Source organism: Sinocyclocheilus grahami, unplaced genomic scaffold (assembly GCF_001515645.1).
Source record: "Sinocyclocheilus grahami isolate Dianchi unplaced genomic scaffold, SAMN03320097.WGS_v1.1 scaffold1450.1, whole genome shotgun sequence".
Taxonomy (NCBI): domain Eukaryota; kingdom Metazoa; phylum Chordata; class Actinopteri; order Cypriniformes; family Cyprinidae; genus Sinocyclocheilus; species Sinocyclocheilus grahami.
The window spans coordinates 139488-158019 of NW_015506629.1; the positions used below are offsets into that span (position 1 = coordinate 139488).

The 18532-nt window shown below is 33.8% G+C and overlaps 1 pseudogene; it reads left to right on the forward strand.

Annotated features, from left to right (window-relative positions):
• The window catches only part of LOC107570381 (maltase-glucoamylase, intestinal-like), a 75233-nt pseudogene that overhangs the window by 27179 nt on the left and 29522 nt on the right, over positions 1 to 18532 (forward strand).

Consider the following 18532-nt stretch of genomic DNA (forward strand, 5'->3'; position numbering starts at 1 on the left):
AGTTTGGTCACTCAATACAGTAATCAAAAGCTGTAATGCTATGACAGTTCACCTCAAACATACATACATGCATACATAAACTAGTTGATGAAATTATGAATGAAACTTATTTTAGTTTTTGTTACATTTTGACATTATTTTTGTCTTTTATTTATTTATAATAAAATCCACCTTTCTCAGAGATTGTTTAAATTAAAATTAATTTAATTATTGTATAACAAATACCACCATGAAATATGCTTATTCTGATGAAGGTAATGTTTGTAAGGTGTTTTCACGTAAACAATTACACATAAAACATGTATTATTGCATAGTCACATAAAACATTAAAACATTCACATAAAAAAATATATATTACAGATTTACACAGTAACTAATGTTTTCACATTACAGTATTTAAATAGACTTCATTTACTATATTTCTTTTTTCTTCAGATTTTTTCAATAAAATAAAATATTTTTTTACAAAATATAAATGATAAAAATAGTATTATTATTATTAATAATACTAATACTACTACTACTAATAATAGTATTATTATTATTAGTAGTATTAGTATTATTAAATTCTTATATACATGCATACTTTTTATTTGGTTATAAAGTTATAATATTAGAATGATTTCTGAAGGATCATGTGACACTGAAAACTGGAGTAATGATGCTGAAAATTCAGCTTTGATCACAGGAATAAAATATATTTTACAATATATTCACATAGGAATTTTTTCTCTCCTTTGTTTTAAGTTGTAATATAACAAAAATATTTTTATATTTAGAAATATATAATAGATCATATAAGTAGGTTTTAGAAAGTGGCATACAGGAAGATTGACTCAGCTGCAGTGATGTTCTTGCACCTCTCGGCTGAGGCCTACTAACCGTCCTGTTATTGGCTGTCAGTCATTCATACTGGACACACTAACAACCTTATTCTCTGACTCACTTCATGTCACAATGCCCAGAGAAACACAAGCAAAGAGAGAGCTTCGTGAAGGAAGAGAGAGGGATGTAATTAGGTTAATTAAAACAGAGAGATGGGATTTGCAGGTTTCATTCCTTTAAGCCAAATAAAAATCTCTCATTAACACTTAATTGTCTGTTTAACACTGAGAACAACTGAAATCGCATCACAAACTCTAATCTCTTCTCCCCATCTCCCCAGTATAAGCTGAACAGTTATGGAGTTCATCCTTTCTAAATTGGGTCTGGAGAAATCCAAAAATGCTCATGGCGTCCTCCTGCTCAACAGCAATGCTATGGGTGAGTGAAACCAAACACACTAAGCATTTGTGTTTCACCTGGACACACGCTGGATGGTCTTTCTTGAAGCAGCCTAAGATGGGTTCCTGGTTTAAACTGGTCTAGCTGTGCAAAAGCATAGAAGATATTTTCAAAGTAAATTAGTCAGTTACTTAACAACTAATCAGTAGTTGTAGAAGACAATTGTTATATAGTTTAAATAATAATAATAAAATAATTTATATTATTAATTATTAATTTATTGGAATAAATTTATTTCCAATGTTTTATTGAATATTTTCTATATAATTTAGGGGGATGTTTTACATTCTTTTGAGCATTTTATTAGGCTGAATCCGTGTGTGCATAAAATGTGCTTTTAAGAAATATTTAATAAAATATATTTTGCTTAAGTAAAGGCTATAGAAAAGCTATTTTAGGCCTATTAAGACATTTTGCACTTCAAAATTATTTCCATGACAAATTGAACACTTCTGTCACCAGTTTCCATTACCATACTGTGATAAAAATAGTAATATTGTTTGTTAATTTTAATTTAAAACATATAATACAGTATTTTTACAGCAAAAATTATGTTACAGTAATAAGAATCTAATAGGAATTATATAATATCTATATATATCTATATATATATATAACAGGATGCGCTTTCTGCCGTCTCGGTCTCGGTGAACTTGAGCGTGAAACTCTGAAACTCCATGTATGTTTGCCTTTTAGATATAAAAAAGTATATATAGAAAAGGAAATGTCTACTTTCAAATAAACTAATTCAAATAGAAGACAAATATTCTCAGATTATGTAATCCATATGAAACATGCATACAGGCGCATCACTACTGCGGAGATGACGAGTCAGTGTCGCCGATATAATCTCTCTTAAATCCAGAACAAAGAAAGCACTAGTTTATCATTTATGAATTATTAAAATGTTAATGCAGCCTCCTTACTGTTTTTCCCTGACATATTCATAATCATTACTTCTGCCGGTGCTCTGTGGCAAGCTTTATGTGTGTGCTTGAGTGCTTATAGGCAATAGATAATGTAGGCAATTAAAGGCTCATTATTATGATTTAAACGGTTTATTAATAAACCTGCGATTAGTTGACTAATGCTTACTATGACTATGTAGCGTCTGCGTAGGATCATGCATGAGCGTTGGACTGTTTATGGCTTAAGAGACCCCTTTTAGCCTTTTGACATTTGCATATAAATTACAGTTCTGGTCAGAGACTTTACGTTCGTATAGGGGTTTTAAATTGCCAGATGGTTCTTCGCCGTCAAGAAGATTCGAACCAGCCCCCACTATCATCCCCCAATCTGATTTCAAACACATTCCCAAAGAGCTGTAAATGGCCAAACTAACACACACACACACAAACTAACACACACACACACACATAAAGACATTTCTTTATTTTAGACTATAATTAATCAGTTATAATTGGAAGACAATCATTGACACCCTCCACAAAGAGGGTAAGTCACAGTTGCAAAGTTGCAAATGCAAAGTTGACTGGAAGGAAGAAATTGGGTAGGAAATGTGCACAAGCAACAGGGATGACCGCAAGCTTGAGAATACTGTCAAGCAATGCCGATTCAAACACTTGGGAGAGCTTCACAAGGAGTGTACTGAAGCTAGAGTCAGTACATCAAGAGTCACCACGCTCAGACGTCTTCAGGAAAAGGGCTACCAAGCCACTTCTGAAACAGAAACAACGTCAGAAGCATCTTACCTGGGCTAAGGAGAAAAATAACTGGACTGTTGCTCAGTTGTCCAAACTCCTCTTTTCAGGAAAAAGTACATTTTGCATTTAATTTGGAAATCAAGGTCTGGAGTCTGGAGGAAGACTGGAGAGGCACAGAATCCAAGCTGCTTGAAGTCCAGTGTGAAGTTTCTGAAGTCAGTGATGATTTGGGGTGCCGTGACGTCTCTATCTATCTCTATCTGTCTATCTGTCTATCTATCTATCTATCTATCTATCTATCTATCTATCTAAGTTGTTAATAAACGTGAAAGAAAATAAACTTAATTAATTTTATTATTATAATTTTTATTATAATTGTGTAGTTTTCTATAATATTTTTTCTGTAAAGAGAAAATGGTTAAAGAGATGGTTTGCATTATTTTGAGAATTTTATTTTTTAATTTATATACTTGTTCATTTAAATGTGAAAAAAATATTATATTATAGAATATGTAAATTATATAATGTAGTATATGCAAATACGGTTACAATAATAAACATATAATGGGAATTATTAAAACAAAATCGGAAAAAATATTAAAAGTAAACACATAGTAAAGTGTTACAAACAGGATAAATTTTCCTTATTTAATATATAATTGCACATTTTTCTATTTTGATTTTGGGGTGAATTGTTAACCGGATGTGTTTTTGCCAGTGTTTTCAACCCATAGACATGGACTTAAAATCACAAAACTCTCATTTTAATTGTATGTGACCCTTGAGATGTAAACATTGTCTTAAACTGTGTTCAGTGTGCTGTCTGTCATAAAAGCGTTAGAGGGAATCCATTATTGCTGTTCAGAGACTGTAAGTGTGTGTAAAAAATAAGCTGATGCGACACATTGAGTCACAGGGATGATGTCATCCTTTTTTTCTTCTTCTTGTTTTGCTCTTAGATGTGACCTTCCAGCCTACTCCAGCTCTGACCTACCACACCATCTGAGGTATCTTGGACTTCTACATGGTGATGGGACCCACTCCAGAAGAAGTGGTTCAGCAGTACACCGAGGTGTGTGTGTGTGTGTGTGTGTGTGTGTGTGTGTGTTTGTTTCCTTTTTCAGTTACAGTAATTAGAATCTGATGGGAAATTGTGAACATATTGTGAAAATATCCCAGCCCAACCACCCAGAGCACCTTAACAAATGCATAGCAGCTGCTTACAACATAATACCATAATTTTGGTTTCAAACCAAAAGGCATTGCTAAGTTTGCGCTCAAATACTCAGTCACTTTGGAAGTTCACATTTAAGTTTAATAATCATAATAATTTACCTTTGATCCCTTAAAGGATGTGCAATACGCAGACATTGGCTACAGAGGCAGATAGACTTTATGCTGGACCAAGTGAACTTTAAAGGACTGCCTGCTCTGGTGGACCAGATGAGGGCTGAGGGAATGCGTTTCATCTTCATCCTGGTGCAAACTATTCTCAATTACTGGGAAAACAAAGTTGTTTCCATGAAATGGTAACTGTAATGAGAATAGAGCGATCGATGTAGTCTGGCATCATACGGTGTTCTTATTCTGGCCAGAAGCATGCAGAGAAATGTATTCTTTACCAGAACTACATGCTTTGTTTGTTTGTGTGCTTCAGGACCCAGCGATAGCGGGCAATGAGACAAAAGGCTCCTACCCTGCATTTGATACCGGGATTGAAAAAGACGTTTTCATCAAATGGCCTCCTGAGCTCAGCAATGACATTGTGTTGGGAAAGGTATGACAAACACAAGGAGGAAGAGGAACATATTGATTCTAAGTCAATGCCTCATAGTTTTGTTGACAGTATATTTTGCTCTGCTCTGCGGCACGAGTTTGAGGTCCTTCGTGTTCTGCAGTACCTTGAACTCTGTTTGTAGCTTGGTTTGCTTTTGTTGTTATTTAAAGAAGTATAATACAATTATCTACACGATTATCTATGCCTGTTAGCATAGAAATACAGTAAATGTGCCATTGCTCAGTGAGGGTTTGACAGTTAGCTTACATAAAAACCAAGTTTTTAAAGCATTTTTTTAAATTGCATATTGTCATACCAATTTCCATAATTTTCTCAAACAGGATGGATGTTTTATAATGAAATAAACCAAATGATGCCAAAAACGGCACTGATCATCAAATCCATTGCTAATACTAATTGTGCTGTTGTTTTCCCTTCAAAAATGATGTCATTGGCATCAAGGATAATGTCATTATGATTCGTTATGCTGTATTACGAAAGTCCTAAATTTGATTTTTTCCTATTTATTCTTAATTGGGAATAACCACTGGAAGACGAATTAATTAACCCGCACTTTAGAGAGAAGTTGAACATCATCCCCAAAATGGTGATGAAGTGGAAATGTGTTGATTATTTTCAAATGCTTGTGGAAGAATTCAGAATTCAGAGTTCAAGTTAAATGAGGTTAAAGGTGCTGTTTTGACTGCACTAAAGCATAAAATACCATAATATGGTTGCAGAAATTCAGGAAACATGCTAAGTTCACATACTTTTTTCTTTGAAAAACAGCACATCAGCCAGGTATTCTAATATCAAATGTGTCGGAATGTCTGTTTTTGTTTTGGTCTGTGTGACTCTGCCCTCTGCCAATTTACCCAATAGTATTTTGGCACCCCAGGTTGCCAGTTGGTGTAAAATTAAGCATACCACAGCCGTGGAAGCCAGCAAACAAACTGGGTCAGAGATCACATATTCTATCCAACCTAAAAAAGCCTTGGCATCTGTATAAAAAGCTCTATGAACAGAGACCAATCAAAACATGTATAAATCAACTCATCAATGAACAGTGTAAGGCTTGTCAAAGTCTTCTGTCTGTCATAGGTATGGCCTGACTATCCCAATATCACTGTGGACAATTCTTTGGACTGGGATACTCTCTCACTTCATTATCTCTCTATAAATCACACTCTTTCTATCTCTCTTTAATCAGAGAACCAGACATCTTTTCTCTTTTTCCCCCTATCCAAGTCTATTCATTCTGAAATCATCAGTACAACGGGCTATAATTGCAAATGCAGTCAAGAGAGATGAAGGTGACATCATAGATACTATCAACCAATCAGCATGTAGAAGACACACCATCGGCCAATTAGCACATAATAGTGTTATACTATATCACCCACTAGTATATCAGCCAATCAGCATGTAGAAGACACACCAACAGCCAATGAGAACAGATCAGAAGTGAATTAGCACATTATTATTTAAACAAATTAGCATTTTGCACTACTGTAACATCCAAAAAGCATGTAGTAATCATTAAAGCACTGCATCCAACCTGCAGCGATTCTAATAATGTTTGTTTCACTTAAACTTCCAGCTACTCAGAGCTTTCGTAGCGTTCCCTGATTTCTTCAAGACCAGTACAGCAGAGTGGGGGGAAAGCAGATTAAAGACTTTTACAACAACATTATGAAGTTTGACGGACTCTGGATCGTGAGTGCTTTGTCTTTTTCATTTTCATGTTGGAATGAAAAGAAAAGAAATGTAAACTTATGCTTTATTTCGATTAGACATTCGGATAACTACAAGTAACTAAGTATGCCAACTAACTCTTAGGATTTTGCAAATACATATCAACTAGCTCTCATTAGAAGACTGTTAGAATTATGGTTTGTAATGTAACTTGACATGTAGCCTACTTGCAAAGTTACTTACAGTCAATAAAATGTTCCATCAGAATAAAGTGTTTGCAGATATTAAGCAGACAGTTTCATGTGCCTAATGAAAAATAACTATACTAAAATGTATTTGAAATACATTTACTTCATGTCAAGTATACTACAACGACATTTACACATGTACTTCATAAAAATACCCTGCAATTGTACTTTTAATATACTAAACTGGTATACTTAAAGTCTGTTAAATTGGAACAACTAATTTTGTACTGGGAAATACATACAAATTAGCATGTTGTACTACTGTAATATCCAATCAGCATGTAGTAATCATTCAATTGTGTGGAATTCATGCTGAAGTCCAACTAAAGATATACTGAAGTATATTTGATTGTGCTAAAGTGGAATTATTGCAATTACACTTCAGATACACTTTAAATATCTTGAATTTAAAGACTGATATTATTCAAAGATTATATAATCCTCATCAATAGTGACATTAAAACAAATTTTAAACTTAATATTAAAAAATGTGCATTGTGCACAAGTAGTAATCCAAATAAAGTTTAATTATAATTTTCATATCAGTAAGTCTCGAGCAATATGCCAGTAAATACACTGAACAAAATTAGAAACGCAACACTTTTGTTTTTGCCCCCATTTGTCATGAGCTAAACTTAAAGATCTAAGACTTTTTTTATGTACACAAAATACCTATTTCTCTCAAATATTGTGCACAAATCTGTCTAAATCTGTGTTAGTGATTAGACAGCATGAGTATTGCACAGGTGTGCCTTAGGCTGGCCACAATAAAAGTGCAGTTTTATCACACAGCACAATGCCACAGATGTCGCAAGTTTTGAGGGAGCGTGCAATTGGCATGCTGACTGCAGGAATGTTCACCAGAGCTGTTGCCCGTGAATTGAATGTTCATAAGCCGTCTCCAAAGGCGTTTCAGAGAATTTGGCAGTACATCCAACCGGCCTCACAACCGCAGACCACGTGTAACCACACCAGCCCAGGACCTCCACATCCAGCATCTTCACCTCCAAGATCATCTGGGTTTAAACTATACTTAGTATTAAATAAATATATTTTAAATATAACTTTTTTTACTAGTGGTAAGCAGACAAGTAAGCAGTCAGTTTTATGAATTAAAATGGTAAAATATATTCTTTGAGCACATATGTGCCATTACACGCCATTGTTGCTCTTAATGCAACACATATAACTCTAACCGTAACTGATAAATACCTCAAAAATCAGAGGAAAATTATAGATTCATAGGAATGTTGTTGAAATCTTGTTGTTGATTGTGGAAAGTCATGGTGAGCTGTGCAAGAACAAGTGAAAGTTTCGCATAGCCATGCCCTATTTATGCGCTCATTTGCATATGGTCACCATTTTTTCCTTTGCATTCTTTGAATGATAACCTTGTCATTGTGTTTTGCTTTCTGAAGGACTTGAATGAGCCGGCCAGTTTTGTGCATGTCACCGTTGGAGAAAATTGTCTAGGGAATAAAGATTCGGAAAATCCTCCATACATGCCTGTAAGTTCCTATGAGTGCACGATGGTCAACATTTACACTTGTATTTAGCACTATCCATCCAAAATTAATCTGAATGTGTGTGGCTTTTCTGTGCGGTCCATGCACAGATGTCTGAAGCACAAGACTTTATCCATGAACAGCGAGCAGATCCTGGCCGACAGCACATGCGTCAAGCATTACGATGTCCACAACTTGTACGGCTGGGCTCACACAAAACCCACTTATGAGTGAGTTTTCTGTTCCTCTGTATTCGCTACTATTTTATTACTTGGTTGTTCTGGAATGAGTTTTAAATCCTGTGTTTTTTTATGTGTATATCCCACTGCTTTGCTTAGTACCACTGGAAAGAGAGGTGTTGTAGTTACCCGTTCAACATACCCATCTAGTGGACGCTGGGCAGGACATTGGCTGGGAGACAACTACTCCACCTGGGACCAGCTTCTGAAGTCCATCATAGGTATGTGTTTATTCATTAGTGGGAAGATAAGCATCGCTAGTACTCATATTTAGTATGCACTGTTGTAAAAAAATTTGGGGTCAGTAATTTTTTTTTTCTTTTTTTATATATATTTTTATTCAACAATGATGCATTAAGTTGATCAAAAGTGACAGTAAAGACATTTATAATATTTCAAAAGGTAAATAACTGGTGTTTTTTTAACTTTCTAAAAATATACACACTGCCGTTCATAAGTTTGGGATCAGTACGATTTTTTATGTTTTTTATGGAATCTCTTATGCTCATCAAGGCTGTATTTATTTGATCAAAACTACAGAAAAAGCAGTAATGCAGTAAAAAAAGCAGTATTTGCAATTTCTAATATTGGTTTCCTATTTTAATATACAGTAAAATATTATTTATTTCTGTGACGCAGTGCTGAATTTTCAGCATCATTACTCCAGTCTTCAGTGTCACATGATCCTTCAGAAATCATTCTAATATGCTGATTTATTATCAGTGTTGAAACTGTTGTGCTGTTTAATATTTTTCTGCAACCTGTGATCATTTTTCCTTTGATTCTTTGATAAATAAAAAGTTAAAAAGAACAGCATTTATTCAAAATTGAAATATTTTCTAACAATATAAGTATTTACTATCACTTTTTATCATTTAACACATCCTTGCTGAATAAAATTATTAATTTAATAATAAAAAAGAAAGAAAAAATGTACTGAACCCAAACCTTTGAATAGCAGTGGATATTGTAACAAAAAAAGTGCTATTTTGAATAAACACTGTTCTTTTACTTTTTATTTATTAAAGAATCCTGAAAAGTATCACATGACTCAAAAAAATATTAAGCAGCACAACTGTTTCCAACATTGATTATAAATCAGTATATTAGAATGATTTCTGAAGGATCATCTGACACTGAAGACTGGAGTATTGATGCTGAAAATTCAGTTTTGCTTCACAGGAATAAATTATATTTTAAAGTACCTGTATATTAAAATGGAAAACTGTTATTTTAAATTGCAAGTTTTTTTCTGTATTTTTGAAGATACAGCCTTGATGAGCATAATAAACTTATTTTAAAAAAACAATAAAAATCTTACAGATCCCAAACAGCAGTGTACATCATGGTTTCCACAACTTTTTTCAACATTAATAATAATAATAATAATAAATGTTTCTTGACCAACAAATTAGCATATTAGAATGATTCCTAAAGGATCATGTGACACTGAAGACTGGAGTAATGATGCTGAAAATTCAGCACTGCGTCACAGAAATAAATAATATTTTACTGTATATTAAAATAGGAAACCAATATTAGAAATTGCAAATACTGCTTTTTTTACTGCATTACTGCTTTTTCTGTAGTTTTGATCAAATAAATACAGCCTTGATGAGCATAAGAGATTCCATAAAAAACATCGTACTGATCCCAAACTTATGAACGGCAGTGTGTATATTTTTAGAAAGTTAAAAAAACACCAGTTATTTACCTTTTGAAACATTATAAATGTTTTTACTGTCACTTTTGATCAACTTAATGCATCATTGCCGAGTAAGTTAATTTCTTTAAAAAAAAATCAATGACTCCAAACTTTGGTCAGCCATTTTCTCTTTATGTCTTTTAAGGAGATTTAGACAAATCTTTATTGGCCAATTTTATTGATTCAGTGTCATTTAAAAGCTCTTCTTGCATTCCGCTTTATTGCTCGAGCTTTGACCTGTAGTGCATTTCAAAACTTTCAAACCCTTTTTCCACAACAGTAAAGAGAACTGTACTGCTGGCTTCTTTGAGCTCTGTTTAACAAGGTGTTTTCTCTCATAGATCTGGCTGAATTCACACAGCGTTCTCTGTGAACCCTATATATATATATATGTGTGTGTGTGTGTATATATTTAAAATAATTGCTGTTCTTTTGAACTTTCGATTAATCAAAGAATAAATAAAAAAATGTGTCACGGTTTCAACAAAAATATGAAGCAACATACAAACAAAGTTTTCAACATTGATAATAATCAGAAATGTTTCTGGAGCAGCAGATCAGCATATTAGGATCATGTAACACTGAAGACTGGAGTAATGATGTTGACAATTCAGCTTTGCATCACAGGAGTGAATTACATATATTCAATATGTACAATATATTCAAATATAATTTTTTTTATTTAATATTCAATGTTTATTGTCTTTTAATTGTATTTTTAATCAAATAAATGCAGCCTTGGTGAGCATAAGAGACTTATTTCATAACCCACAACTTTTGAATGGTGTTGTATATTAAATGGAAACTAAATGGGAAAGTTTTGCAATGAGAATTCCAATGTATTGGTCTTCTGAGGCATTCAAAATGTCCTGACATTTTTTAAATATGGTGCAAGAGTCAAAGAAAAGATAGCAGAGATATGCAAGTGAAAAACAAAACAAAACACAGAAAACCAAGTGCAAAACTGAAAACAACAGAACTTGAAATCAAATCAAGGACAGGAAGACACATAACCTTGCCTCAGATTATTATAGAGACTTCTTAAAACAGGCCAGTAACAAACCAGCCAGAACACTCTAAAAACATGGCAACGTTTTGCATGGGCAATCAGCTCATTTGTTTTATATAACAATTGTTTGTCCTTATCCTTTAGTTTTTGACCCACCTCCCTCAGTAAACATGGTGTTTTTGTTGAACATCTACTGTACAGTTCAGTGCATGAACTGGATATCTGTATCCATGAAAACCAAACTCCTCTCTCTCTCCCTCTTTCAGGCATGATGGAGTTCAGCACATCTGGCATCCCTTACGTAAGTGCCTCTCTCGTCCTGTCGCAGCACTTGCTATTGATTTTTCATTTGTGCTTTATTTCCTATCAAACAATGTTTTTAGATCAATTGGGTGCATTACACTAGCATGCAGCCATTACACTGCCTCTAGAGTTTATTTATTAATGTTTTGGAGTTGACTCTTGTGGCTCTGTTTTTACAGAGATCTATATTTGTGTTTCTCTCTCTCTATGTGTCTTTTCCCTTCTCATTCTCCATTGTCGCTTGCGTTTCAGACCGGTGCTGATATCTGTGGCTTCTTTAACGTTGCTGAATACGAGATGTGCCCGCGCTGGATGCAGCTTGGAGCTTTCTATCCGTTCTCCAGAAACTACAACACCATCAACATGCCAGTAAGAACACAGCTATAGAGAAGCTTTATTCAAGCATTGGCTTTTTTATGGACAGATTTAGGATTTTTAAACCAGTGTTAAACAAAACTTGACTAAATATTATTCTAAACCTAGGTATGATGTTAGTTTAATCAGTCAAATTGTGTCAGAGCTCTTTTCCCTTAAAAAGGTCTTATGCTTTTCATCACATTATCATCATTTTTGGATCTAAAAATGGGGATTTTGATACAGAAATTTGGTGGGCTGCACATTTGGGTGGGGGAATTATTATTATTTTTTTATTATTCAAATCGGTTAATTTCCATTCAAAATGTGATTTTAAAAAAAGGTCCAACTTTGCTGAGCTTGTTTGTAGGGGTGTGCAATATGATTTAAAAAATTGTGATTAAATATCAATATGCCTGTAAAATATAATATAATATATAATAATATCAATATTATTATTAAAAAATATTAAACTAAATACGTTTTACTATTGTAAAATACAGAAATTAATATTTAAATGAGAGAAAATAATAACTCCTGCTTATCTTTTTTAAGTTAAAATATTAAACTAAATAATAAATATTACTATTGTAATATTTGTAGGTGTGCACAACATGGCCGAAAACAATTAGTGATTATATATCAGTATGCCTTTTAACAAACAAACAAATTAATTATTATTATTATTATTTTACAGTACAGCTTTTATGACAATTTCACCAAGCCATTTTGGTTTTATTAAGCTTAATCATAATCAGAAAATTGATGGATGTGACGGGGGACATGTGGGGCCAATGTACAGCAAGCAGTGTGAAACGGACCTTAATTGAGCCTTATATGGCGTTAAGCCTGATAATCAGTGACAGTGAGTGACGGGCATCAAAACAGAGGGTGAAACAAGATAATGTCACTGTACAGACAGCCATGACAACTTCTACATGAACGCTTGTCTGCATGACGCCCTGAGAGAGTATGAAAATGATCTCTGAATCACTGAGACAGACAGTAGCTCCAAAAAGCACACAGCGGCAATTGAAAAGGGCCTCCCACATGGGCTCTGACTAATATCTGGCATCCGTAGACAGGTGGGCTGTCAGGTATTCACTCCGGCACTTGTTTAAAATGTGACCTTTGCAAGTGCTGGGACCTGTCACAAAAATCCAATAAGCCCGGGGAGTGAGAGGGATCGATATGGTGTGGGGAAAATTCTTCAGTGAGTGGACGTGGCAGCTTCGTTGCTAACAGATACAGTTGGGGTATAATTAAATGCTCAAAGTTATTCAGAACCCTCCTGGGCTTTGGTCATTTAGAAATGGCTTTGCTAAATGAGTGATTAAACAAAGGACAAACAAACAGAAATAGAATTTGGAGTGGAAATGTAGCCTAAAAATCCTAAAAGAATAGATAGATTTATTTATTAATTTATTTATTTACAAATAAAACATATTTATCTTGATTACAAATAAAAAATATGTATTTATTTAACTTAATTTCAAATAGAAATATTTATTTAACTTAATTTCAAATAAAACATATCTATTTATTTAACTTAATTTCAAATAAAATAAACACATAGTAAATAAAAAAAAATATTTAATAATTAGGTTTGTTTAAATTTAACCTTATTTCAAATAAAGTAAATTTAATGTAAACGTGTAATTAAAAATAATTTAATGTACTATTTATTTAATTTACTATTTTTATTTTATTATCAGAATCCTTCTTTTATTGTATTGGAATTATGTCCTTTATGGTTAAAGGAAAATCTGTAGAGAATCTGTAGGAACGGTAAAATCCGTCAGGCTATCCTACAACAGGTTTTTTTTTTTTATCGTGTTGGTAATTATGACAGTCCTTTTGGGAACAGGGTATTGGGAACTAAAATATCAAGTTTTTGTTATGTGTTATGTTACAATCATATCACAGTTATTAATTTGAGAATTTCTATTACAATCCTTCAGGATTTGTTGCAAATTATGACAGAAATTGGGGTTGAAGACAAAGCAAAAGAGAAAACATTTGTGCAATATTATATGTGCATATTCCGATTTGAGCTAGAGTAAAACACAGAAGTAAAAATGCTAACAAAAATGCTTTAAAAATAGCATGAAATGTATTAACTCTGGTATTCGACATGCACTGCCAGATACCATGTCCGCACCTTTTCCGCTGGTGTTCTGCCGAATCATTCACTTGCTCCGGAGTGGATGTGTCCTCCGCGTGTCTCAATGACAGTTTCAATAAGAGACTGTCCTCAGCTGGCCTCTACCCCGCGCCGGACGTGTTTATCCCTGCACGTCCTCTTGCTGCTGTAATTACCCTTCCAAGATGTCATTAGCTTTAATGTGGCTGCGCAGGCAAATGGAAGGTCATCCAGAGACAAACAGCAAAGGATGGAGGGCGTCATGGTGGCCTGAATTACTAAGTGATGGAGACAAACACATGTCAGATAGTGACTAAGAGACACGTAATGTAATCAGTTCTGTGTCATCTATATGGTAGTGTACTTCTAAAAGTTGAATAAATTCACTTAAAGCATTCAAAGTATTTCTATTGCAGGAAATGGACTAATATTAATGATATTTTTTTTTTAAGTAACGTGCTCTGACTAGCACTGGAAGTAGCAAATCCTAGTTCATGGTTGTCGTTTTTATTACTTTTATAAATTAATGTCAGCGCTAATTGTAATTATTTAGTACATCAAGTAAAATTAAATGAAAGTCAGATTATGTGTTGGCAAGTAGCTAAAATAAAGTTTTTGTTGTTGTTGTTTTTGTTTTTGTTTTTTTCACTTAACATTTATTTTTATTATTAACAGAACATATTTGTTAATGTTTTGAGTTTTAATTTAATAAGTCAAGTCAAGTCACCTTTATTTATATAGCGCTTTTAAGAATACAGATTGTGTCAAAGCAACTGAACAGCATTAATTAGGAAAATAGTGTCAATAATGCAAAATGACAATAGTAAACACATTTTTCAGTTAAAGACAGTTCATCATTGAATTCAGTGATGTCAACATCCAGCTCAGTTTAAATAATATCTTTGCAATTATGTCAACGATATCGCTGGAAATGAAGTGTCCCCAACTAAGCAAGCCAGAGGCGACAGCGGCAAAGAACCAAAACTCCATCGGTGACAGAATGGAGAAAAAACCTTGGGAGAAACCAGGCTAATAACACTGGTCCCACATATTTCAGATGTATTATTTTTGCCCCAAAACCGAAGTAAATAAATAAATGATCTGGAAAATGTTTAATGTTATCAAATGTGTGTATGTGTATATGTGTGTATATATATATATATATATATATATATATATATATATATATATATACATTCATTTATTTGTATAGCATTTTTGCATGATTAATATTGTTGCAAAACAGCACTTAAGGTCCAATCAATAAAAGTTGGTTTCTGGTAAAACAATAAAACAAAATAAATGGATTTAAATAAATTATTGACATATAATTTTTAATCTTCATGCTCAGATCACATTCATATGCAAATAAAACATTTTCTTAAAAAGGGTCTTTGTGTTTTCCAGTTGTAAACAGATCAGTTTACAAGATCAGGAAGTGACATACTTATGCAAAGTATTTCTTTAGCAGAAAATTCTGCAGAATATTGTGAAATTCTCAGCTCCAACAATCTGTTTCAGTAGAAACTGTGTGTTCAAGTTCAAGTGCAAAACAAGCTGGTGGGGGTAAACGATAGATGAACAGACAGTGAAAGAAGTTCAGAAAGACCCCCTTATTTGCTCCTAATATCTGGCAAAGTCATTTGCCAGTACAAGTGTTCTGATGCTGATGCCATCAACCAGAGAGAGAGAGAGAGAGAGAGAGAGAGAGAGAGAGAGAGGGAGGGGTACAGAGAGAGACGGGCTTCTGCAGCACGGCTCATAATTCTTAAACTCCTGCAAGTGTTTCCAAGTTCGTCCGCTCTCCATCACACGGAGTCACATGCTAATGGTGTCAGAGGGCAGTACACTTGGAATAATTTGGCTTTTTTGTCTGGAAGCAGCAGTTGGCTCTAACAGGAGGAAGGTCTAGTTCATTCAAACACTTTAACACACGGATATTAGCTTTTCCCATTACATTAGCAGAAGGAGTTTTCACTCTATGAGTGAGAGAGGGGACAATACTAAATATTCTAGAGGTCAGAAGGGCAAGAACAATATAAACGTCTCGGGTTACTTATGTAACCATGGTTCCCTGAGTAGGGAACGAGACACTGCGTCCTCTAGGTTTCTTGCCATGCTGCGGACGCAAGCTTCAGACGAAGAAGTGAACGATGTGTAGCTCCCGGCACCGATTTATACTGTAGTCGCACCGGTAGTGACGTCATGGCTGTCGCCGGCCAACGAGTTGGTGTTTTTTCAATGTATGCTTCAGATACGAGTCACGACGAGGCGTTCCCCCATAGCGACCCCTAGAGGACGCAGTTCGAAGTTCCCATGAAAGGGAACCTACAGTATTCAGTCTGTTTGCTTAGGCTGCCATCACTATTATTATTATTATTATTATTATTATTCAATACTTCAGGTTAGAGTTTTGAACAAATTCAACTTAACATAACATATTGTTCTTTTATAATCTTATAGTTTTATCAATATTTAAAATATTGTTAAAAAACAATAAAATATTGTTAAAGTTTTAGCTATTTTATTGTTTTTGTATTTTTTCATTCATATATCTGTTTTTTATTAATTATTTATTAAATAAATTATTTAGATAATACAAATATTTAATGAAATAATGTTATTATATATGTCTGTTACTGTACATTGTTGTTAGTATAATTGAGATACTATTATAGATTGTATCTATATTTTCCTAAAAACTATATATATATATATATATATATATATACAACATGTTTTTAACATCTGTGCAAATGTATTAAAGTTAAAAAACTTAAATGATTCCATTGCATTGGGACAGTTGAAATTTAGTTCAGGAGCATTCAAATTGCTTGTAAATGTTACTACACTTTGAGTGAAGCTATCCTGTGGCAAATTCAATTGAATGGGTATGATTTGGAAAGGCACACACGTCTCAATAAAAGGTCGAACAGCTGAAAATGCACATTAGAGCAAAAAACAAGCCCTGAGGTCAAAATAACTGTCTGTAGAGCTCAGAAACAGGTTTGTGTCAAGGCACAGATCTGGGGAAGAGTTCAGGAAAAAATCTGCTGCATTGAAATTTCACAGAAGCATGCAGCCTCCATTATCCATAATGGAAGACGTTTGGAACAACTAGGACTGATGGTCACTCTAGTTGAGCTCCATGATCATAAGTGGAGATAGGAAAAACCTACAGAAGGTCAAACATTACTGCAACCCTCCACCGATCTGGGCTTTATGGCGGTGTGGCCAAACTCAATCCTCTCCTCAGTGAAGACACGTGAAAACACACTTGGAATTTGCACAAAAAAAAAACCCTAAAGGACCCTCAGACTCTGAGAAACAAGATTCTCTGGTCTGATGACTCTCAATTCCAAATCAACTCAATTCCTCAACTCAAAAAGCATCATGTTTGAAGGAAACCAGGCACTGCTCATCACCTGCAGAGTATCATCCCAAAAGTAAAGTGTGCTGGTAGCAGCCTCATGCTGTGGGGCTGTTTTTCAGCAGCAGGGACTGAGGGACTCGTCAAGAGTAGAAGTCTCAAAATATAGAGATAGCCTTAATGAAAACCCAGTCCAGAGCATTCAGAACCTCAGAGTGGGCAGAAGGTTCACCTTCCAACAGGACAATGATCCTAAGCACACAACAAGAGTGACTTATAGACGACTCTGTGAATGTCCTTGAGTGGCCCAGCCACAGCCTGGGCTTGATCCCAATCAAATATTTCTGGAGAAACCTGAAAATGTGCATCTGCCCCCATCCAACCTGACAGAGCTTGAGAGGTGAAGAGGTGAGGAGAAGAATGGCAGATAATTGCCAAATGCTGATGTGCAAATCTTGTCACATCAAACACAAAAAGACTTGAGGCTGTAAAGATGCTTCAACTAAGTACTGAGTTAAGGGTTTGAGTACTTATGCAATGTACTTCTTTCAGTTTTTAATTTTTTATACATTTCCAAAGTTGTTACAGTTCTGTTTTTGCTTTTGTCATTATGGTGTATGGAGTGTAGATTGATGTGGGAAAAAAGTAATTTAAAGCAGTTTAACATAAGGCTGCAACATAACAAAATGTGAAAAATATTAAGGGGTTTGAATACTTTAGCAAAGCACTGTGTGTATATATGTATATATATATATATATATATATATATATATATGTATATCAACAATTTTTCAACATTTATTTATTTATATATATATATATATATATATATATATAAAATATTAGCATTGTTTTTAAATATATCTATATAGGTTTTATTATTTTTTATTTAAGTTTTAATTAATTTAGTTTTAGTTGTTTTAGTACATCAAGTAAATGAAAATAAGAAATGTTGTATAAGTATTTCAGTAAAATAAGTTTAAGTTTTTTTTGTCAAATTTGTATTAAATAAAAAATAATAATAATTCAGTACTTGTTGATGTTAATGTTATTTCCTACAAAAATACTTACTATATATAGTCAGGTTTTTTTTCCCTTTTGAACCCTAAAAACTTTTAATGGACTTGATGAAATCATGTTTATATGCAACAGTCTTTTTCTTAAAGAGTTTTCCAGTTTTAAGTGCATTCAAATATCCTTTGAGCAAGATAAGTTTAGAAGAAGCAAAACTGCAT